This window comes from Gossypium raimondii, chromosome 7 (genome assembly GCF_025698545.1).
Source record: "Gossypium raimondii isolate GPD5lz chromosome 7, ASM2569854v1, whole genome shotgun sequence".
In the NCBI taxonomy this organism is placed as follows: Eukaryota; Viridiplantae; Streptophyta; class Magnoliopsida; order Malvales; family Malvaceae; genus Gossypium; species Gossypium raimondii.
Genome location: NC_068571.1, coordinates 12,823,670 through 12,844,898, shown reverse-complemented (window position 1 = coordinate 12,844,898; position 21,229 = coordinate 12,823,670). Strand labels below are relative to the sequence as shown.

Genomic DNA, 21,229 nt, shown 5'->3' with positions numbered 1-21,229 from the left:
GAGTGTGAATACTTCAATAAAAGATATACCAGTGAGGCGGTATCTTCAAGTATACAGGTCCAGTTGTAATAAAGTTACAACGGAGTAAGTGACTACTCCGAGGATCATATCAATGGAGGCAAGTGCTAGATCAATTTTAACCTAAACACTAAAAGATCTAATTAGTACCTCAAATCAGTTATAGTACAAAAGTGATAATAAAAGGAATTTTTAAGATTTTTATTAATAAAAAAATAAAATAACATAATAAAATTCAAGAGATCAAAGAATAAAATAAATCAAATCTGGTGTTGGGTGATTAGCTCACTTCAATAGTCCCCATCAATTTTTGCTTCGTGTTCCTTGTTGATCAACTAGTCGCTATCCCAGCAGGATCTTTCGATCTTCCACTCAAATAATAAGTCGACAAGGGCTAGTTATCTTCTGACCTTACAGTCCAGACCAACTTGGGGTGAAGGTGTTCATAGGCAGGCCATACAGCTTTTGGGTTAATTCCCACCTTGATGGCTTCCTAGGGTTGTTAGGCCTAAGGTTTTAAGTTCTTCCTTTCCCAAACAATTGATTTGTTGAGTAACCCTACAAAATGGTTAATAGATTATATCTCCACTCGCTAATCCCCCGTAGAAGGATTAGTTACTCATGGCTTTCATAAAGAACATGGAAGTGATATAAAGAGAGAACATGACAAAAGAATTGAGGTGTAGAGTTTAAGAAAGCACCTGATTTGTATTGAAAATGAAACACATTCACAAGCACATGATAGTGATTTGTATTCCACAATTAAACATATACGTACTTATCGTTTTCTACACACTTTCAATGCATATTTATATCACTAACACAACATCATCACTATCATTCGACATATTTAATATGCCCACAACTAACACGTTCACAAGAGCTATCACAATATATATCATATGTCACATTATCACAACTTAATACTCAATCGACATCACACAATCACATACTTTGCAAATTAAACGAAGGATATAAGAAAGCTTACACTCAGAACTTAGAGTAGGAGTTTAGGCTACTCCTAAGCTCCCAATTAACACTATGAAATATGTATACAAGCAGTGATTCCAAACAGTCACCGATCACGCTTTCGCTTAATTGCTGAAAGCTTAAACTAGCTTTTTATTGCCTTTCGCCTTGCTCATAGGAGGCTCTAACGATTTTGATGCTTCAAACATAATAACCACACAATATACACAATCAATTAGCAGCCAATGACTCACCTAAACCAACCAAAAAAGCATGCCCAAGCTATATTCCTCATGAAATTGAAATTTTGACTAACAAACTTGAAACTCAAATATCTTAGTCTTTACTCATCACCTTTGATGGGAGAAAACTGGATGTTTGGTTGAAAATATGAAAAACCCACAAGCTTAAGAGATGAAAAAATCAATGGTGTTTTTCGTGTTTTTCTTGAAGTTCTATGGAGGTTTATTGATTGGATGATAATAGAAACTGAAAGAATGGAGTTTGGGACTTAAAATTTGATGAATAGGGCTTTGGGAATGTAAGGGATGACAACACAAATGAAAGGTATTTTGAAACTCATTTTCAAAAATTGACTTAATTTCCTAAAATTCATAGATGAAGACATTTCTAGTTACCATGCTACGAAATTCTGAACACATATTAGCTAAAGTTCTCATTTGACCCTTGAAACTCCTAGGCCCAATTTTGGGGTGTGACACGGGCCACTACTATAGGCGGGTTTTCTCTCTTAATCTTAGGTGCCCTAAAAAGTAATGAGGTTGGTATAGTGCGTTGGGTTTGAAAGGGTTAAGGTTTTGGTTACCTTGATTTGAAGGTCCCGCTCGATTCCCCCCTAAGGTTAGGATGGTCACGCCACCCCTATTTATAGGTGTTGGAGTAAGGGTTATATCCTCTATTCCTTACATAATTAAACTCTATATAGTTTCTCTCATCATCGTGTCTTGCGTTAATATATGTTAGATTGGGTTGGTTTTAGACTTGCATTTTGGTTGCACTCATCTCCAATTGTTTAAGCTTTTTGAGGACTTGTTGATACTTGTCCTCGCTACCAACAGCATTCACTGTTGCTTGTTTGGATCGATATGTGAACCGCTCAGTGGGCTACATGAAAGAATTCATCGCCATGACCTCGATAATTTGACAGGCCTCGGCGTAGGTCTTTGACATGAATGCTCCCACGGATGCTCCATCAAGACTAGAGCATAAATTTTCGTCAAGTCCATTGTAGGAGACTTGAAGTTGCAACCATTCTTGTAAACCATGGTATGGACACTTGCGTAGCATCTACTTTAAGCACTCCCATGTCTCATATAATGACTCTCTTTCAATTGTCAAAAATTCATAATATCCTTACAAAGTTTCATGGTCTTGCTAGGGGGAAAGTACTTTGCCAAAAATTTTCTTACTAGCTCGTCCCAAGTGTTGATGGAATTTATCGGTTCCAAATCTAACCACATAAAAACATCATCAGTAAGATAAAAAAGGGAATAATTGAAGATGAATAGCATCATCAGAGACCCATTATACTTGAAAGTATCACAAATTGTTAGAAACTACTTAATGTGTTGATTGGATCCTCATTTATTGACACTCAAATTGAAGGTTTGACTGTATCGTTTGGATCATTGCTGGTTTGATTTCAAAGTTATTAGCATTAATTGTTGGGTGATTAATGCTAGCTCGAACAACATCTAAATTAGGCATCGCGTAGTCGCACAAAATTTTTTGCTACATGGGTAAGTGTGGTGGTTGCGGAATTTTTCCTTGCTGATTCTCGAGAGTTTGCTCTCTTAGTGGAGGTGCATGTCTCTAAGATGTTGTGCCCTCCTCGCATGTATGATGATACATTTCAGTTCTGCCTCAAATGGTAAGACCCTATTACCGGTTCAAGTCATACAACGCCTCTTAAAAGCACAAACAATAAAGAAAATTAACTAAACTTGTGAGAAAAAAAAAACAAAAGAAATAAAGTTGTATGTATAAGTCCTATGTTGGCTATGTATCTCTACCTACGAGTGTACACTAAAAATTATTCAATCTTACACCGTCTCCCCAGCAACAACGCTAACAACTTTGACCGGCTTCACATATGCGCATTAAAACAATGAATTTATAAAACAATTTTTAAAACCCAGTTTTATTGCAAGCATACATGTCAGTTATAATATTTATAGTTCCGATGGAACACGAAGTATTCCTTGGGGTCGAACCTAATAGAGATGGTGATTGAATAATAACTACCATACACGATAGAGTCTAAGCAACTACTAATATGTTTTTATAGTACGAAAAATCATAACAAGAGAATATTGCAAGTAAATTGAATATGCCACTCCAAGGACTAAATTGAAAAGAATGTAAAATTAAAGGACTATCTAATAAATAACAAATGAGGGTTAGTTGACTTCGATGTAGTTTATCAATCCTCGAACAAGGGACTTAAATCACATAAATTACTAAGTGGCTCCAATTTTTCTTCCTATGTCAATTTTACTGACTTAGACAAATTAGCTTCGATTTATCTTCTGATCTCACTTGTTAATCTGAGACAAATGAACAGGTGCACTTCTGGTCTCACTTGCCTAGATGTTCTCTTAGGGGCATCACTTCCTATGTTCTTTGGTCTATTAGATTTAGTCCAATTTATTATGATTTAGTAATTTTTCCAAAGATTTTAGTTTACCTACATCTCCATCAACCAACCTCCTTTGAAGTTTAGCTACTCATGCTCAAAGTGAAAGAAATAAACATGGAAATGGGAAACAAATCAACTATGAAAGTAAAGCTTAAGAAAAATATTAAAGTTATGATTTTTATGCAAGAAAACTTAAAGAGCATGAAACTAAAGACATTCAACAAGAAAATTTAAAGCAATAAACACGAAAGGAATAAAATTTAACAGATTTAAAGTAAAAGAAACTGAAGTACATTAAACTAAAGCTTAAAGTGTCTTGAAATCAAGGTATATGGGATGAAAGTGTAAAAAAACCTTAGATATAGTAATAACCATCTTAAATAACAATAAGAACATCAAGAGCAAGAAGTAAATGCAGAAAAATAAAGGCTAAACTAAGGTAGAAGATGAGAAAATAAAAATTGTAGAAAAAGTGTAAAGAAAACTAAGAGAAACCTAGAGAAAACTAAACCTAAAACTAAGTTAATGTGTGTCTCTCTCCTCCTTAGTAAGTTTTGACTTTTACAAAGTGTCTTCTAATGACTTTTTATTGCCAAAAATGCCCTTATACAGGCTTTGGGTGATTGGTGGACTTGGTTGACCTTTTTTTCCAAGTCTGCCCTATAACGAAGGTGATATCACGATACCTAGAAGTGGATATCATGATTCCTCGTGCAATTTTGAGCCTTGGGGTCTTCTTTGAGAGGTGAATATCGTGATACCACTGAAGAGTCTCGAATTTTTAATACTATTAGAGGTATCACGATCCCAAGAGTTAGATATCATGATACCCTTTCCTTTTGTGCCATTCTCACTCGTTTTTTTACCTCTAACATGTCCTTACACCACTCAATCACACGTTAGGCCTCCCAATGTCGCTATTGGCCAAATTGGGTCAAAAAATAGGCAAAAATGAGACATTTTTCACTTATTAACTAAATATTCAAAACTAAAGAAAAACTATGCTAAAGACGCTATTTTGCTCGGGGAAAAGCTCCTTATGTATGTCGGAAGAGGCTAATTTGCCACATCAATTTATGGTAGATCAGTCTGTTACTTGAACATTAGAAGGATTCAACTTCCCAACTTCGCCTATGATTGCATCCTTTTTCATGGTGAGTGTCGAGTGAGGACACTTCCGAAGGTGTCCTTCTTTCACTTAATCTATTCGAGGTCGAGTTTCACTGCCCTCTTAATTCCTTCTTTTGCTCTGTTCATGATGAGTATGGGATCACAGCTAGGTAGCTCACTGCCTTTCTTGGTGAACCCTAGTGGCTTATTTCATCGACTGTGGCCTGAGGAGTGAGCCAACCTTCCTTGGCATTTTCCAACGACTATACTAGTTTAGGGTAACATCTCAGGGTGTCTTGGCTAGGTTGGCCCATTTCAGTGCTCGTCAAGGGTATGATCCCATAATTAAAAATTGGGCTTCTAACCTCCACCTTAATAGAAACAAGTTTATTCGGGTGAGTTGTAATCTAAGGAAAGGGTTTGGGTTTCTGACCAATGACCCACATTCCCCAAGAGCATGTTTGTAACCACATGTAGCAGCTAGATAATGAGGCTGCGGTAAATCAGATTAACCATTTGAAATTTGGCCACTCTCTCGTGCTAGAGGATCTGATTATTGTTAGAAACATTTTCTATTTCTACTTAAACGATCACAGCCCCAATGGTTACAAGCCCTCAGAAAATACTTCTGAGGCTATTTCTTGGGTCGTAGGCCCTTCAGATGCAGTGTGGCCATACAAGGCTTTTGATGACTTGGATGCTATTTTGGTTGGGAGGAAAGAGGAACCTTCAAAATTATTTTATTCTTATTGCAGACTATACATATGCCCCTAATCGCTTCCTCCTACAAGGGTTACAGTTGAGTCTCTTTAATAAAATTTTGTTCTTCGTGTGGCTGATCCTGATTTTTCTTTTTGCAGGTTCTTTTCAATCGTCCACTCTTTCTTGGACTTGAAATAGTATGGATGTGGATGCCATCATGGAGAGGGTCCTAAAGTCCAATGATGACACAAATGTGAGGGTACAGGTGGGTGATAGCAATCGTAAGAGGCTGAGGACTGATGGAAGCTGCCATAGTACAAAGGAGTGTAGCAGCAGAAAGTTGATACATCGCAAAAGAGGCAAGAGACCTGTTACATTTGAGAAGGAGTCTACTCCTCCTGTCCCCTCGACTCTCTACAAGACTCAGGATGAGTCCGCCATTACTCCAGCGAATGTCTCTCCTTTAGCTCAGAGTCCACTTGGTATGCTTATTCCTTACTCTTCCCCTTCTGTGCCACCCTCTCTCACTTTTGGACTGAGACAACCTCTCTCTCCGTGGGTCAAGGCATTAGGTTTGTTCCCCTAGAGGGACCACTTTGCTGTGGGTTAGCCTCTTTTCTCCCCAATAGATATTATTCAAAGATGGAAGAAGGACCTGCCCTAAGCACTGAGGGAATGCGCTTTCCCTCCTTCATAAACTCTCCACCATACTCTCCAGGATTTGATAAACTCCCTGTTAGAGTATGCCCAAAGACCAATCATGAGATGATTGTAATTACATACTTGTTTTACCTTGTTTATTAATATAAGGCATTGCTGCTATTATTTTAGTTTCTTTTCTGTGTATATAAATAAACTGTTTTATAATAATGTCCTGAGAATAATATGATTATTCTTAAAAGGTCCTTAGTCGAGTATTATTGTGGGCTTGGACAACAATAAGCATTAAGACTAACGTGTAGTTTATTGATGACAAAGTGTTTTCATTGCATGGGATGTCAAAATCAATACATGCATATGTGTGTTAGAGAACAACATATTGGACTGACCCACTATGAGTATGTTTCTTGGATTATTATGTAATAGTCACAACATTACACACAGTGATTACTATGTATACGGCCTTAGACTTGAAATCATCATTATCCCAACATCCTGAGTCGTATATTTTGATACAAGCAAATGTCCACTGTAACTGGTTGTTCTATAAAGACTGATGTTGGATATTCCACAATCTATGTAGTGGGATATGGTTGATCAATATAGGATTTGTCCCTCCTACATAATGGGAGCAATATCTTAGGCCACTTGATTAAGTGAGACTAGAAATGCATGGTCATGCTTGAATAAGTTGACATGAGATATCATACTTATTTGTTTATCATAGTCTACTCAGGATATCAAGAAACATTAGATGGACTATGCAAGTGTGAATATTCCATGACTTGTGTCCATTCTAGATAGAAAGGACAAAAGGATTTAATACATGAAGGGTTAATCACGGATCGAGTTATGTTGAATCATGACTTATTGTAACTTAGGTAGCAATGATGCATTGCTAGATGCCACTCATTGTTTGTAATATTAGAATCATTCTAGTATTACTGCTAACGTTACTAGAACCTACAGGGTCACACCCTATGGTTGAAACGAATGGGATCCAAACATAATTGGTACTATTTTTAGCTGTCACATGAAATAAATTGATTATAGAAATAATTTAATTGGTTAGTTAAATATCGAACAAATAATATGTACAAGTATGTTTTACACATAATGATAACATGATTAAATTAATATATATGAATTTTATTTGTACAAATTTAACTAAACATAATTTATCGAAATCCTTGTTATAATTATTATAATTATAATTATAATTTACGATCGAATATTATTATAATTATTGTAATTGTAATTTTCTCGATCAAACACTATTATAATTATGGTAATTATATTTATAATATTCGGTTAATTATTAAAATATCAACTATTCCTGAATTAGGAAATATAGGATTTTTTAGAAAACCTAATATACTCTAAATAAAAAGAGGTGAGGTCTAGTAGCTGTTAGAGAGTGAATTATCTCTGAAAATTTTTTATAGAGTTCTTACATTTAGTTGTCACACCAGGTGGATTATATAGAGGTCGAAACTTTTCATAGCGACTTGGAATCGAAATACAATTGTGTAATCAGTTTCACAACAGTGATCTTTGGTTTTTAGATGATTAAAGGTAATCATTCATACCCTTCTCACTTCGATCTGTTCCTCGTGCATGGATTCCTGGTTTGGACCGCCAGAATATTTTTTTTCCTCTGCGCCACGGGGCATCCCGACAACCCAACACTTCCACCATATTTGGATGGAGGAAGTCAGCTTGCTTGGTTGGGCTATTTACAAGCAATGTATTGAAATCAAAACTGGTCATGCCCAATTTGAGACGTTCCTAGCTTCTAAGGATCAAGAGCTGGCTAAGATCCGCCAGCTGCAAGAGGTCACAACCTTCAAGCTGAAGGTAGAGTCTATGTTCAACTCTCTGAAGGTAGAGTCTGAGGGTAGGGTTCGCCAGTTGGAGGAACAAATCAAAGCATAAGAAGAATAATGTTTGGTAGACTTTGAGAGGATTAAAAAGGAAAACACTGAAGCCTTGGCACAATACAAGGTAGAAACTGAGGCGAGGATCACGAATTATCTTCTCAAGCTGAATTCCAATTATATTATCTAATCCCAGGTTGTTGTGGGCCCTTTCAATGTGAGTTGTGTGAACCTTAGCTATCTTCGCCAGTTTATTAACTAGAGCCCAGGCTTCAATGCCATGAATCCTTCAGAAGCTAAGTGGGAAGACTTCCAAAAGATATGGAAATAATCTAGCAGTTTCTACCACCCACCAGAGCCTAAGCCTACCACTTCTTCTCCTATTAAGAGTAGGAGGTCGCAAAGGAGACGACCGATCCACCTGCTAGGGATGGTGTATAATTCATTCTTGTCTTTGTATCCATTTCCCATCGTAATGAAAATTTTTCACTTTCCTACCTATTTTTTGTACTTCGTCGGTCAACAATTTGAGCATGACCTGGCAATCTTGCACTCATTCTTGTTATACCCACTATTTACCTTAAATACTTAGGGACTAAGCTATCTTCGCCGTATTGTGTATATAGAGAATGTCTTCCAACTTCATATGTCCAGAGGATCGACTAAATTGAAGCTCTGATACCACTAAATTTTAACACTTCATACTCGAACCGATTGCTGGGCCTTAGTATCGGATGCCACAAGAAACCATTAAACTTTTCCATACATCCTTAATTGAATTTACATTCAAAATAACTTATTCACTTGGGTTTATTCGCCACTAATACATATACTAAGAAAATTCATAATAATTTCCTATGGCCTTAGTTCCTATGTACAATTTCACTATTCAAATATGGTTCTACAATCATTATGTTTTCTTAAACCCTCAAGATGTGGCCTCTACATGTGCCACTGTATATACATGTACAACTCCTACTATGCTACACCGATCGGGTGATGGCTGGCTTGGTCCTTCCACTCACTTCTCTTGTCAAGCTTTATCTTACGATTAAGCAGTGAAATCTATAAGTTATGATGAACTTAGTAAGAATCTACTGAACAATATAATATAATCAATTTGCAAGAGAACGATAAGAAATAAGTTTTAGGCAGAGATTTCAACTCCTTATCTGCTCTTCATATATCATAGATTTTACCAGAGTTGAGGTAATCTCTCAATTTCCCTTACAAATTCTGGCTTTTTATTCGTTCTTCATCATTCTTGACAAACTTTTGTTCGCGTAGACATCAGTTGACTTATTCTACCCCTGGCAGACCTTTAACCATGGATCCCTATGGTTGGGTTCTGCGTGATCACTGATTACTACATCAAATCCTCATATTGTGTTGATGATCTATTCCAAAAAACCAACCATTTGCTACCTCTTGTACCTACAATATGCCAATGGTCCATTCATCGGCCTAGGACTCTTATCGTTAAGCAAGTAAGCTATTTACCTGTATCTGCTTCTCCATAAGATACATCATTTTTTTGGCGAGCTCGATTGTCTTATTGTTGGTAACATTTTGCATCCCCCTTCGCAAATCCCTTTATTAACCTAGAGATCCACACCCCTTGGTGTACCTTGCGGATGCATACTTATAGTTTAGTGCATCATTAACTCTACTGTTTCTTTCTTAGCCCATAGGGTACCTTCTATATGGTAAACTTCCCTACTGGGGTCCTATGTCTTTCATCTTGGCAAACCTTTAGCATTTACTGATCTGACGGACTTTTCAAAATGTCTTAATGTCGTGCAACCATGGTTTGGCTCAGCATAGTACTCATGTTAAACATCCTAACAGATTCCCTATTCTTACATACTGGTGGATTCTATTAGTTAAATTAGTCGAGCTAAGGTCTTACACCTTGCTCGTCTTTTATTCCTTTAGCCCTGATAGATCACCTTGTGTTTACTGTCTCGATGGACTACCTATTTCGTGTTTATCATCCCAGCGAACTACCTCTATGGTTGCTATAGGGCCTCTCCCCCATGGTCTTACACTGATCCACCATCCTGACGTACTTTCTTATGATGTCATGGAGTCTTTCATCCATGGTCTTACTCATTATACTTGGTTACCATAGCATCACTCATCTATGGTCTTACTCCTTATACCGGGTAGCCATGGCATCTTTCATCCATGGTCTTACACCATATACCTTTACCTTGTACCATGTTGTCATGCCATCTTTCATCTATAGTCTTACGCCATATATCGTCATTGCAGTAAATACCATTCTATTGTTTCATTTCCTGAATCCTTCTCCTGTTACCTCCCTTTCACCACCTAACCTTAATGCTCGAACATAGTAGTGTTCCCTATGTAAGGTCTGAAACTTTGTCTAAGTGATAACTAAGGGCTCACTCCTTATTTCCCATCCTAGCTTTATCTATCCTATAAGTGTTTTTCCCCAGATATCATGCAATATATGCATCTAATCATCATCTACCTTAAGGCTACAGAAATTAGCCTATCACGACACTACAATCCTACTCATGCACAAACTACTTATACATTCCCTAGTTCATGCAAGTAACATAACATCATCCATCACCCAGAAGTAAGCTACAAAAACTCATCTTATTTTCTTATCCTTATCACCGAGGCTTGCCCAAATTCTAGTGTTTCCTTAGACCTGGTAGCTTTCCCTCAATATTTCTTTCATTTGGGATAACTATGCCTACGACTATTGCAACATGCAGAGTCTCCCACGGCTACAGCCTCTTCTCCTTCAAGACGGTTGAAGAAGAAGATGATAATTTAGAAGGGATGAAGGTGTAAATAGTCTTAAGGAATTCCCCCTTCTCTCGTCCTTCTACCTATATATATGTTCTCATGGAGCGATCTTCATAGTCTGTCGCCACCACGCAATCCTAATTATTATGTTTCCCACTATGTAACTATTCGGTCCAAATCCAACCAAACTAGGTTAGGAGTCCAACTTTCTCCTAACTAGCCACTAGATTCTCAAGATTTCTTGCTAGTGTCCCTAACTTCCCATTACTATTAAATCAGCTCCCTGACTTCTCTTGGAGTTCGAGTATTTTGGGAATTTGGGTGTGACAACTCCTCCACCTCGGAATTCTGAAGCAACCACCAAATAAAATTGTAATTCTTTAAAGGTTATCTTTGTTGAGAAATGTGTCCATATTGTAGTAAACATGTAACTGTTTTCTATGTATTTAAACAATGAATAAATAAATAAAGTTAATTTCACATTTAATTGTTATATCTTTTATGTTCTGTCTTTCATGTTTTGCATGCATATAAAATTGTTACAAGAAAATAATAGCTCATGGATTATCTAAATTCGAACTGATGATAAGTGGCACTGTAAGAATGTTTACATTGTGAGAAAGACAACTTACTTCAGTATATAATCTAAACGAGTCTGTAATCCCGTAAAAGAATCAAAGTGGGCATTTGATTCAAATACTTTGAAGGATTATTATGTCGTCTACAATTTCAATTAGGGAGATGACTAGTCTTGGCTATCAAGTAGTTGACTCCATGGGTAGAGACATAGATGTATTCATTGGAAGAATGATACATTAGGCTGGACCCAAGATGAATTAAGTCTGAAATTGTGTAACAACCCGATTTTAGCTAAATCAGAATAGTGGTTTTGAAACCACAAATCTGAGGTCATAAAATCTTTTAATATTATTTTTGGTATTTACAGTATGTTATTTGATATATGTGAAAATTTCGTGATTTAATTTTACCGATTGGCTAGTTAATTTGATAAAAGGACTAAATCGCATAAAATGCAATAGTGGCTTTCTAGTTGTTAAAGTACTTATTTGCTATGGTTTCTTGATTTTAAAGTCCTTAAAATGAAATTAGGCCATTGAATATATGAGTGGACGGTATTGGGCATGCATTATATGGTTTTCAAATTAAATTATAAAGGTTAATTTGGTAAATGATTAATAAATGGTTAATAAAATAAAATATAAAGTAAAAACACATGCATATTCATCTTGTTTGGCCAAAACTCAAAGAAAAAGAAAACATTGGAAAGCTTTAAGGTTCGACACACTTGGGAGCTTGATTTGACTATGTTTTGAGCTCAATTTTTTTAATGATTTTTATGTTTTTGAGATCGTTGCTTCGTATTCTAGCTAGCCCATGCCTTAATTTTTGGATTGGTTGATGAATTTGTGAGTTACCATTGATGATAGCTTGATGGTTTTGTTGTTTGATGATGAAAAATAAATATTTGATGTTAGATTATCTTGTTTTACTAAGTGATTTTTGATAAAAATGCTTATTAAGGATGAAATTATGATATTTGTAAATTAAGGGGTTAAAATATGAAATAAATGGAATTAATGGGCTGCTAGGGACCTAATGAATATTCGGTCAAACATGGGTTAAATGAAATTTTGAGTATTTTGTGTTGTTTTGAAATAGAGACTAAATTGTGAAAATGTGAAATGTTAGGGGCTAAACTGTAAAATGACCATTTATATGTTTTTGGATGAAATTGAATGAATATGTATTTAAGTAAGTTAAATTTGAATTGATTTAGATCAAGAAAGGAAGAAATCGGATTTGGATTGGGGGAAGTCGAAAGTTGTTGAATAGTCGTTCTGATCCGTTCGTTTCCGAACGAGGTAAGTTCATAAAAAAATAAATGTTCTTAAATTCAATTGTATATACAAATATATATATATGTTGTCAAATTGAACTGAGCATGGGATGGTCTGTTTCGAGCTTGAATTGATTGTATTACAACGTTCGAAAGCCCTGTACGAACCATAGGAATAGTATAGGATACGTATGTCATGACATTAGGACTTCCGAGGTTTGATTTCGTGTAAGACCATGTCTGGGACATTGGCATCGTATATGATTATAACATGTAAGACCATATCTGGGATATGGTATTGTATGTGTATATGTGTTTCCGAGTATCCTTAACGATTCCGAATGGTTCAACAGGCAATGTCAAAACGAGTCCGAATGTGAACTTGAGCTAAATGACTCAGGTACGTATGAGGTTTATATGTTTATTGAAAAAAATAAGGAAAGTGAAGTTACTTAATGTGGTAATTTGGATTATATGAGAAAAATGACTGTATATGTGTGTATGAGATTACCTAAATTTTGGCTTATTTCGAATTGAATTATATATGTTCTCGTGATGAATTATTTGCTTATGACTTACTAAGATTTCAAAGCTTACTTTGTGCATTTTTTTTTCTGTTTTATTGTTATATAAAGCTAGCTTGAGTTCAGGGATCGTCAAGGAATATCGTCACACTATCGAGTGCTATTTTGGTACTTTAAAAGTTTGTACTTTTGATATATGGCATGTAAAGGCTAGTTTCGATATGGTTCATTTTGATCTGTATATATGTAGCCATGCGAAAATGGCTTGATAATGATGCTAATGTTTGTGTATATTCGAATGTACATAGGTATTTAAAATGAACGTTTGACAATTTGCTAATGAAATAGATTTATAAAATTGAAGACCATAATCTATGTGCTAGGTACCACATATGAAATGATACATGCTTGGTTTTAATTTAGGTAGTCGAATACCATGAATGTGATGTTCATATGGTTTGAAAATTATATTTATAAAGCACATGTTGTATGACTTTGGTGCATGTTAGTTGGTTCAAAAATTTAATTGAATGGAGGATATTGATATTATTTAATTTTAAGCATGGTTCGTATTTGTAATATGATTAATAATGCATGTTTGAATTAATTGGTTATGTTCTTTATATATATGAATTTTACTTATATGAATGAGTGAATGGTTGCTATTTGAATTTGATAACTATTGTAAAGAAGTCATTATAATTTTGTGCATGAATTGTAATAAATGATCGTGATGACCTATATTTTATTCGGTCATGCCTCGTAACCCTAATCCGACAATAAATACGGGTTAGGGGTGTTACATTTGATTGGTATCAGAGCTACGATTTAGTCGGTTCTAGAACTAACGTAGCGCGTGTGAGTATAACTATACATGCCATATATATAAACTGCGATAGTGTGATGATTCCTGACAATTAAAATGTGTTTTTGTATAGTAAATGGGTCCCGATCGAGCCGTAGTTAATGATGTGGAAAGTAATGTGCCCGCTCCCGCTCAAGGGGTAGCGTCGACTGATTCTAGGCCAGTTACGAGTAGCCACGAGGGAGAGGCTAAGCAAGCCTTCTTCCAGATGATGAACAAATGGTTCACACAGTATGTCTGGACAAATCCGGCTGCTCAACAACCTCCACCCCCTAATCCTTCCCAAATATCTGTGATACCTCAAGTTATTGATCCGATGCGATTAAATAAGCCTCCGATTGATAAAACTAGAAAATATGGGGCTGAAGAGTTCAGAGCTACTGTTGATGATGATGCCGAGCGAGCTGAATTCTGGCTTGATAATACGATTCAGGTGTTCGATGAATTATCTTGTACTCCTGATGAATGTATCAAATGTGTTGTATCTTTGTTAAGGGACACTGCATATCACTGGTGGAATACACTAGTATTAGTGGTTCCAAAAAAACGGGATACTTGGGAGGTTTTTCAGACTAAATTATGGAAGAAATATATCAGTCAGAGATTCATAGATAAAAAACACAAAGAATTCCTTGAGTTAAAACAGGGTCACATGAGAGTGACAAAGTATGAACGAGAATTTGTGAGACTCAACAGATATGCCCGGGAATGTGTTTCGACTGAAGCTATAATGTGTAAAAGATTTGAAGACAGTTTGAATGAAGACATTAAACAGTTAGTTGGGATTCTGGAAATTTGATTGAATGGAGGATATTGATATGATTGAATTTGAAGCATTGTTCGTATTTGTAATATGATTAATAATGCATGTTTGAGTTAATTGGTTATGTGCTTTATATATATGAATTTGACTTATATGAATGAGTGAATGGTTGCTATATGAATTTGATAACTATTGTAAAAAAATCATTATAATTGTGTGCATGATTGTAATAAATGATCGTGATAAACTATGTTTTGTTTGGTAATGCCTCGTAGCCCTAATCCGGCAATGAATATGGGTTAGGGGTGTTACAAATTGCTTGTGAATTCATTCATTGTGACGTTCATATGTGATTTACCTAAATCCTAAGTTTGTCATTGACGATGCATATGTAACTCATGTGTTTTGATATAAGTGGAAGCTTATGCTCTAAATATGATCAAGCCCATAGTCGGTTGTTAGGTATATGACTTGTGTATGACATGACTTTAGTAGAAACAATGAAATTCATAGCTCGATTAATGAGTTAACGATATCCTCTCATTGGCATTATGTGGATTGATAAATATGGAACGTGGCTGACCTGTCGTCAAATGTAGTAGTTAATTCAGGTAATTTTCACACTTAAGGAGCTTGTTTTCTATACAATTTAGGATTTTATATTACATTTTTGGTATTCAGGCTTTAGGATTAAATATTAGTAAAATAATTGTTTTTTAACACATTTTATAAGTGTTGTGACCCAATATGCCGACACTAATATGTTTAATTGAGTGTGTAGAATGAGGATGTAAAGGCCCAATTGATGTGGAAGAAAGGGACGGGTGATGCATAGGCTTCTCGGGATGTCAAAGCACGAAATGAATGACACAAGTGTATTGGGGTTACGTACATGTGTACATGATAGTTACAATTAATAAGTAGTAAGTAAAGAGTTATCATCTCCACAGAGATTGAATGTGTACATTATTTGCAATGTCAACTATAAAACAATTTGGAATAAAGCAAGTAAAAGAATAATGTTGTTGAAAGACAAAAAATTATAATATGAATGTAACTTCAAATACCCACAAAATAAAACAACACATATTGCAGAAAACTAATCGCAGCAGAAAGATTAAAAACAATATTTAATAAATATAACATGAATAGGCTAGAATAAGTATTTCACTTAACAAGAGTTTATTGGGAATTATAAAAAGAATATCATGAAAGATCGTGATAATAAAAAAAATTATTAAACCCGATTTTATATTAAGCATAGGCTTCTCTATATGTCCTATTATGTCCCTAAGTCACCTTGCATATGTCTATGTCAAACTAACCTAGAAATCACCCTTTCTGGCATTTTATACAGTTTATGCATACACCAATCATCTTTCAATATCGACATGCTATGCACCCTTTAGGTATTTTGTTTATTAACTATTACCACTTCTCATATTAAATAGCTAATTCATTAACCTAAAAATGTTTGCCTTACATTTATAAGCATTAACATGAATTAAACCTAAATGAATGAAACAATCATTTGCACAAAATATTCATAATATAAAAACTAATCAACTCAAATAATGATTCATACCCATTCTGAATAAACAAAACTAAGTCATGATTTATTAAATTGAAACCATAAAGATGAGATGCAAACATGTCTTTGAACACAAAAAACAACAATTAACAATAAAAAGAAAGGGTAGAAGAGTAGCTGATGGGGATTATACAAGGCCATTGCACAATAAGAAGAGAAAACAGTTGGACTGTAGGAGGTTATCAGTCACTGTTTATTGCAGCTTCTCATGGTGGTTCTCTTTATCTTCTTTACGTTAAATCACCTATGTAACATCCTGCCTGGCGAAGCCCTAGTGTTCGAATATTGTTTATAGAAGTAAGACATATAGAGTAAGTTTAGAGTAGGAAGGTATTAAATTCGACTAAGTATAAGAATTCTTTAAGTGCGCCTTCTAGCGAAGTCTGCATTAGGCAAGCTTGGTGGTTTGGTGGACTCTTCTTAAGAGTATACACCACCCCAACTGCTAGACGAAATGTTAAGCCCTTAGTGTTAACACCTTATTTTGAAAGAATCATATGCTTTATTATTATTTTATTTATCTTAGTTGAAAAATCTAGTTAGACGAATGAGGATTTGGTTAGTATAGGACTAAGTTTTTGTAACATGTCAAACCCGTATTTATGAAGAGAGAGAAGTACTTAGTCATAAGAGATGAGGGGTTTGGAGGGAAATTAGACTTATCCATTAAGTTTTTCCTTTCGTGTATATTTGTACAAAGCAAGCTTTGGCTTCCTGAGTAAGTTTTATGCTTTCTTTGGAAACCATATTTTCTTTCCAAACTCCCTTTGCAATTTTTCTCCCGAAAAACTCTAGATCTAATATTTGCTTGAAGACTTGGGTTCACAGTACTTAGCTAACTCCACCATCATTTGGTACTTGGTAAATATCAATGAAACTAAATTTATTTTCATGATTATTTACGGGGCCCTAGTATTCATATTTAACTTGTTTAGTTTTTTTAGTAAAATGATCTGATAAGTTAAATCTTCATATTATAGCTCAAGAAACTCTTGAAAACTCTCGTTATAAGGGCAAGAGTCTTGTTGTATGATCTTGCTAGATTTTTCTGGTGAGTTCTTCTTGCTTCCATGTGTGTGTATTATGTTTCCGTTTATGTTTGATTGAGGTAAGCACTCTTATCACATAAGATGATATGTTGTGTATAAGTAATAAAGATTTGTGCCTATAAATCTGAGTTATTTGTATGTGTAAATGGAGTAAGGTCTTTCTCTGTGTTTAAGCCATCACCTATTGTTTCTGGAATGAAGAATATGAATTAAGTTATGAAAACGAAATCATGGTGATGCCGTCAATGAAATGAGCATTGAACTGGCAGATTGCGATACATGAAAAGGGATCATGTAGCCTTTGGTAGGACATGTGTTAATGCAAACCAAATTGGCAAATCATGATGGAACAAATGAAATGAATGACTAAGGCTTGATCATGAACTTGGGAGTGGCTAGCACGAAGGAGTTTTTCTGCATGATTGCAGGGGCGTAGTGTATGCGCCAAAGAAATAGTGTCTGTAGTAACGTCTACTAACGAATGGTATTTTTCAATGGGCGAATTGTATGGCTTGTTGAGTTGGAAAGGTTTATTGGTATTATATATATAGCATCTGAGAAGTATGTTCTAGAACTCACTAAGTTCTTTGAACTTATTTAGTTACCTTTCCTTCTCAAGATCACTAATCAAGTAAATGACTTCTCAAAGACTGTAATAACCTTGACCCATCTCCGTTATCCAATTAGGGTTACGAATTGTTACTAAGAAATTCAGGATGTTTCCCTTCATTTCAGAAGATTTAAACACATAATTTATAACCTATAAAAAAATAGATCAAATCATGGTGTAAATGCATCTATGGGCCTTAAAATGGGCTTACGAGGCCTTACAATGGGATTATGAGGCCTTAAAAATAGTTAGAGAATGATCCGGGATCTAATCGGAACAAATCAAAAAGTTTCAAAAAAATATAGACAATTTCAAAACAGGTTCCACACGGCCATGTGACTAAGCCCAGACTGTGTACAAATTCAAAGTCAGGACACACGGCCGTGTCCCAGCCCATGTGTTCGCTCATGTGAGTATTTGAAATAGGGCCACACGACCGTGTCACAAGCCGTATGTGTATTCAAAGTTGGGTCACACGGTCGTGTCGCAGGCCGTGTGCTAAACCGTGTAACAATCAGGTTTGGCTCACATGGCCATGTCACAGGCCGTGTGCTTGGCCATCTAGATACTACACCTAAAATAAATAATTACACACAGTCGTGCATGGAGACCGTGTGTGGCACATGGTCGTGTGACAGCTCGTGTTCCAGGCCTTGTGCACCATTTTTTACTCCTAAATCAAGAAATTTCATACACTATTCCTTGCACAACAAGACATACCATATCTATCTCATTCCTAGGTTCAAAAACACATTAAATAAATACATTCAAAATAAGCATTTCACTAGTATGCCTAACCAATATGCCATTCAATGGCACCACAATAAAAAATTAATAATTCAAATAACCAAGCTAAAAAGAACACATGAATTAATCACCTATTCATAATCAAACTTCAACCAAAATGGTACAAACATGAACACTTTCATCAAGTATCATTATATGCATCAAGACCTAAAACATAGTCTTAAGGCTTGGAACCTAAGCACATCAAATAAATACATTCAAAATAATCATTTCACTAGTATAACCTATATAGAATAAGATTTACATATTCACAACAAAGAACCTATATATACATGCCACATCCCAAAACGAAATACAAAAGCTACCAAATAGCTGGATGGTGTGAAATTTCTTCCGATCCATCTGGTCAGTTCGTAATTTTGACAACTACAAAAGAACATAAATGAAACACGTAAGCTAATGGAGCTTTGTAAGTTCATGGTTTAAATCATCAAACTAAACTTACCTTAATTGATATAAAAAATATAAAGAGATAACATATAGTTCCTAATATCCAAATACACATTCAACAATCTCATTAGTTTATGATCACATATCAACATAAACATGATAACTCATATCACAATTAACCTATCAATTCCATAGTCAACATATCATCTATATAGATGTTCTCATATATAAACAAATATTTAATTAAACATTGAACACTTTCAAATATATTGAATATGCATGACCTTTAAATCCACAAGTCAACTATACATTTCATTAACATTTAGCCTGATAAACTAAGTAACTCGACTTGGACACCAAGGTAACTACACCACACCAGAGGCATCATAGATGTATAACAGAAGCACCAAAGTGCAGACAGAGGCACAAATGTGCAAGCAGAGGCACAGAAGTGCAAACAAAGCACGCATACTGATACTATTGGCATGTCAATCGTATACTACGTGATTTCTATGTTCAACCAGGCAGTAAACATGATTTTATTACATTTTCATCTATTCAGAGGCACTTCATCATTTTCGTACTCATATTGTAATTCTATTATAATTATGCCTATAATGTAAATTCACCAAAAATACTACCATACATAATTGCAAATTCCAAAATATATATATAACTATTGAAGTTTCCATATTTATCTACTATTAAATAGAAGACAATAAATAATCACAAGCAACTTACATTTACGTATTGAAATACTATGAACTTACCTACGATTCACTTCCGATTTAAACATAGGGACTACTCCGTAATGTTCCTTTTCCTCGGTTATTGTCTTTTTGGTTCAATTATTGGTATGCAATGAACTAGGGTTGGCCAAAGCTTGAAGGAATTGTCTATGGTGGTTTTGGTGGAGAACAAAAACAATTGAGGAAGATGACACAAATTTTGTTTTTGTTTTCTTTCATTTATTAATTCAATTACTTTGTTACCCTTAAAATTTAACTAAATAATTAACATAGCATGTCCATACTTCTCCATTAACCACCATTTAGGTTTAGTTACAAGCCATGTCCATTAATTTAATTTTTCTTTAGCAATCAAGCACATTTAACTAATAAAAGTTACTTTAGCATCTTTTACAGTTTAGTCCTTTTTCTTAAATTAACTAAGGAAACATTAAAAATTCTTCACTAAAACTTAATACAACCCTAATGTAACTCCATAAACATTGACTAAACCATAACACAAAACTTCACATATTGGATTTTTGGTCCTGAAACCACCGTTTCCAACACTACTGAAAAACAATGTTACAACTCTCCCCTTAAAGAAATTTTTGTCCTCGAAAATCTTATCAGAAAAAAGGTCGAATATTGAGATTTCATGTTTTCTTCCGTTTCTCACGTCGCTTCTTCTATCCCATGTCGATGCCACAAGACTTAAACTAACAGTACAGACTTATTTCTCAACTCTTTTATATCTCGAGCTAAGATTTTTACCGGTTCCTCATCGTAAGTCAAATTGAGTTGTATCTCAATTTCATCCATAATTAAAACATGTAATGGATTAGAATGGTAATGTCAGAGCATCGAAATGTTAAAAAAATTATGAATTCTGTCAAGTTTCGGGTAATGCCAAGTGATACGCTATGGGTCTAATTCTTTCTAGCACTTCATATGGTTTGATAAATCTGGGATTGAGTTTTCCTTTTCTGCCGAAACATAATAGTTTCTTCCAGGTTGAGACTTTTAGGAACACTTTCTCTACGATAGAAAATTCTATATCGTTACGTTTCAAATCAACATAAGATTTCTGACGATCAGATGTAGCTTTCAAATTTTCTTTGATAACTCTAACTTTTTCTTCAGTTTCCCTCACTAAATCAACCCAAGCTATCTTTCTTTCGTTCAATTCTGACCAATATAACGAACTTCTACATTTATGTTTGCATAAAGCCTCGTACGGAGCCATTTTTATGCTCAACTGATAG

General features: G+C 35.1%; 1 non-coding gene across 1 annotated transcript; it reads left to right on the top strand.

The window, feature by feature from the left end:
- The first annotated feature begins 2,266 nt into the window (after nucleotides 1–2,266).
- LOC128042739 (small nucleolar RNA R71) lies at nucleotides 2,267–2,372 on the top strand. Its single transcript, XR_008198251.1, has one exon. It is a non-coding gene; the product is annotated as a small nucleolar RNA R71 (small nucleolar RNA).
- The last annotated feature ends 18,857 nt before the right edge of the window (nucleotides 2,373–21,229 follow it).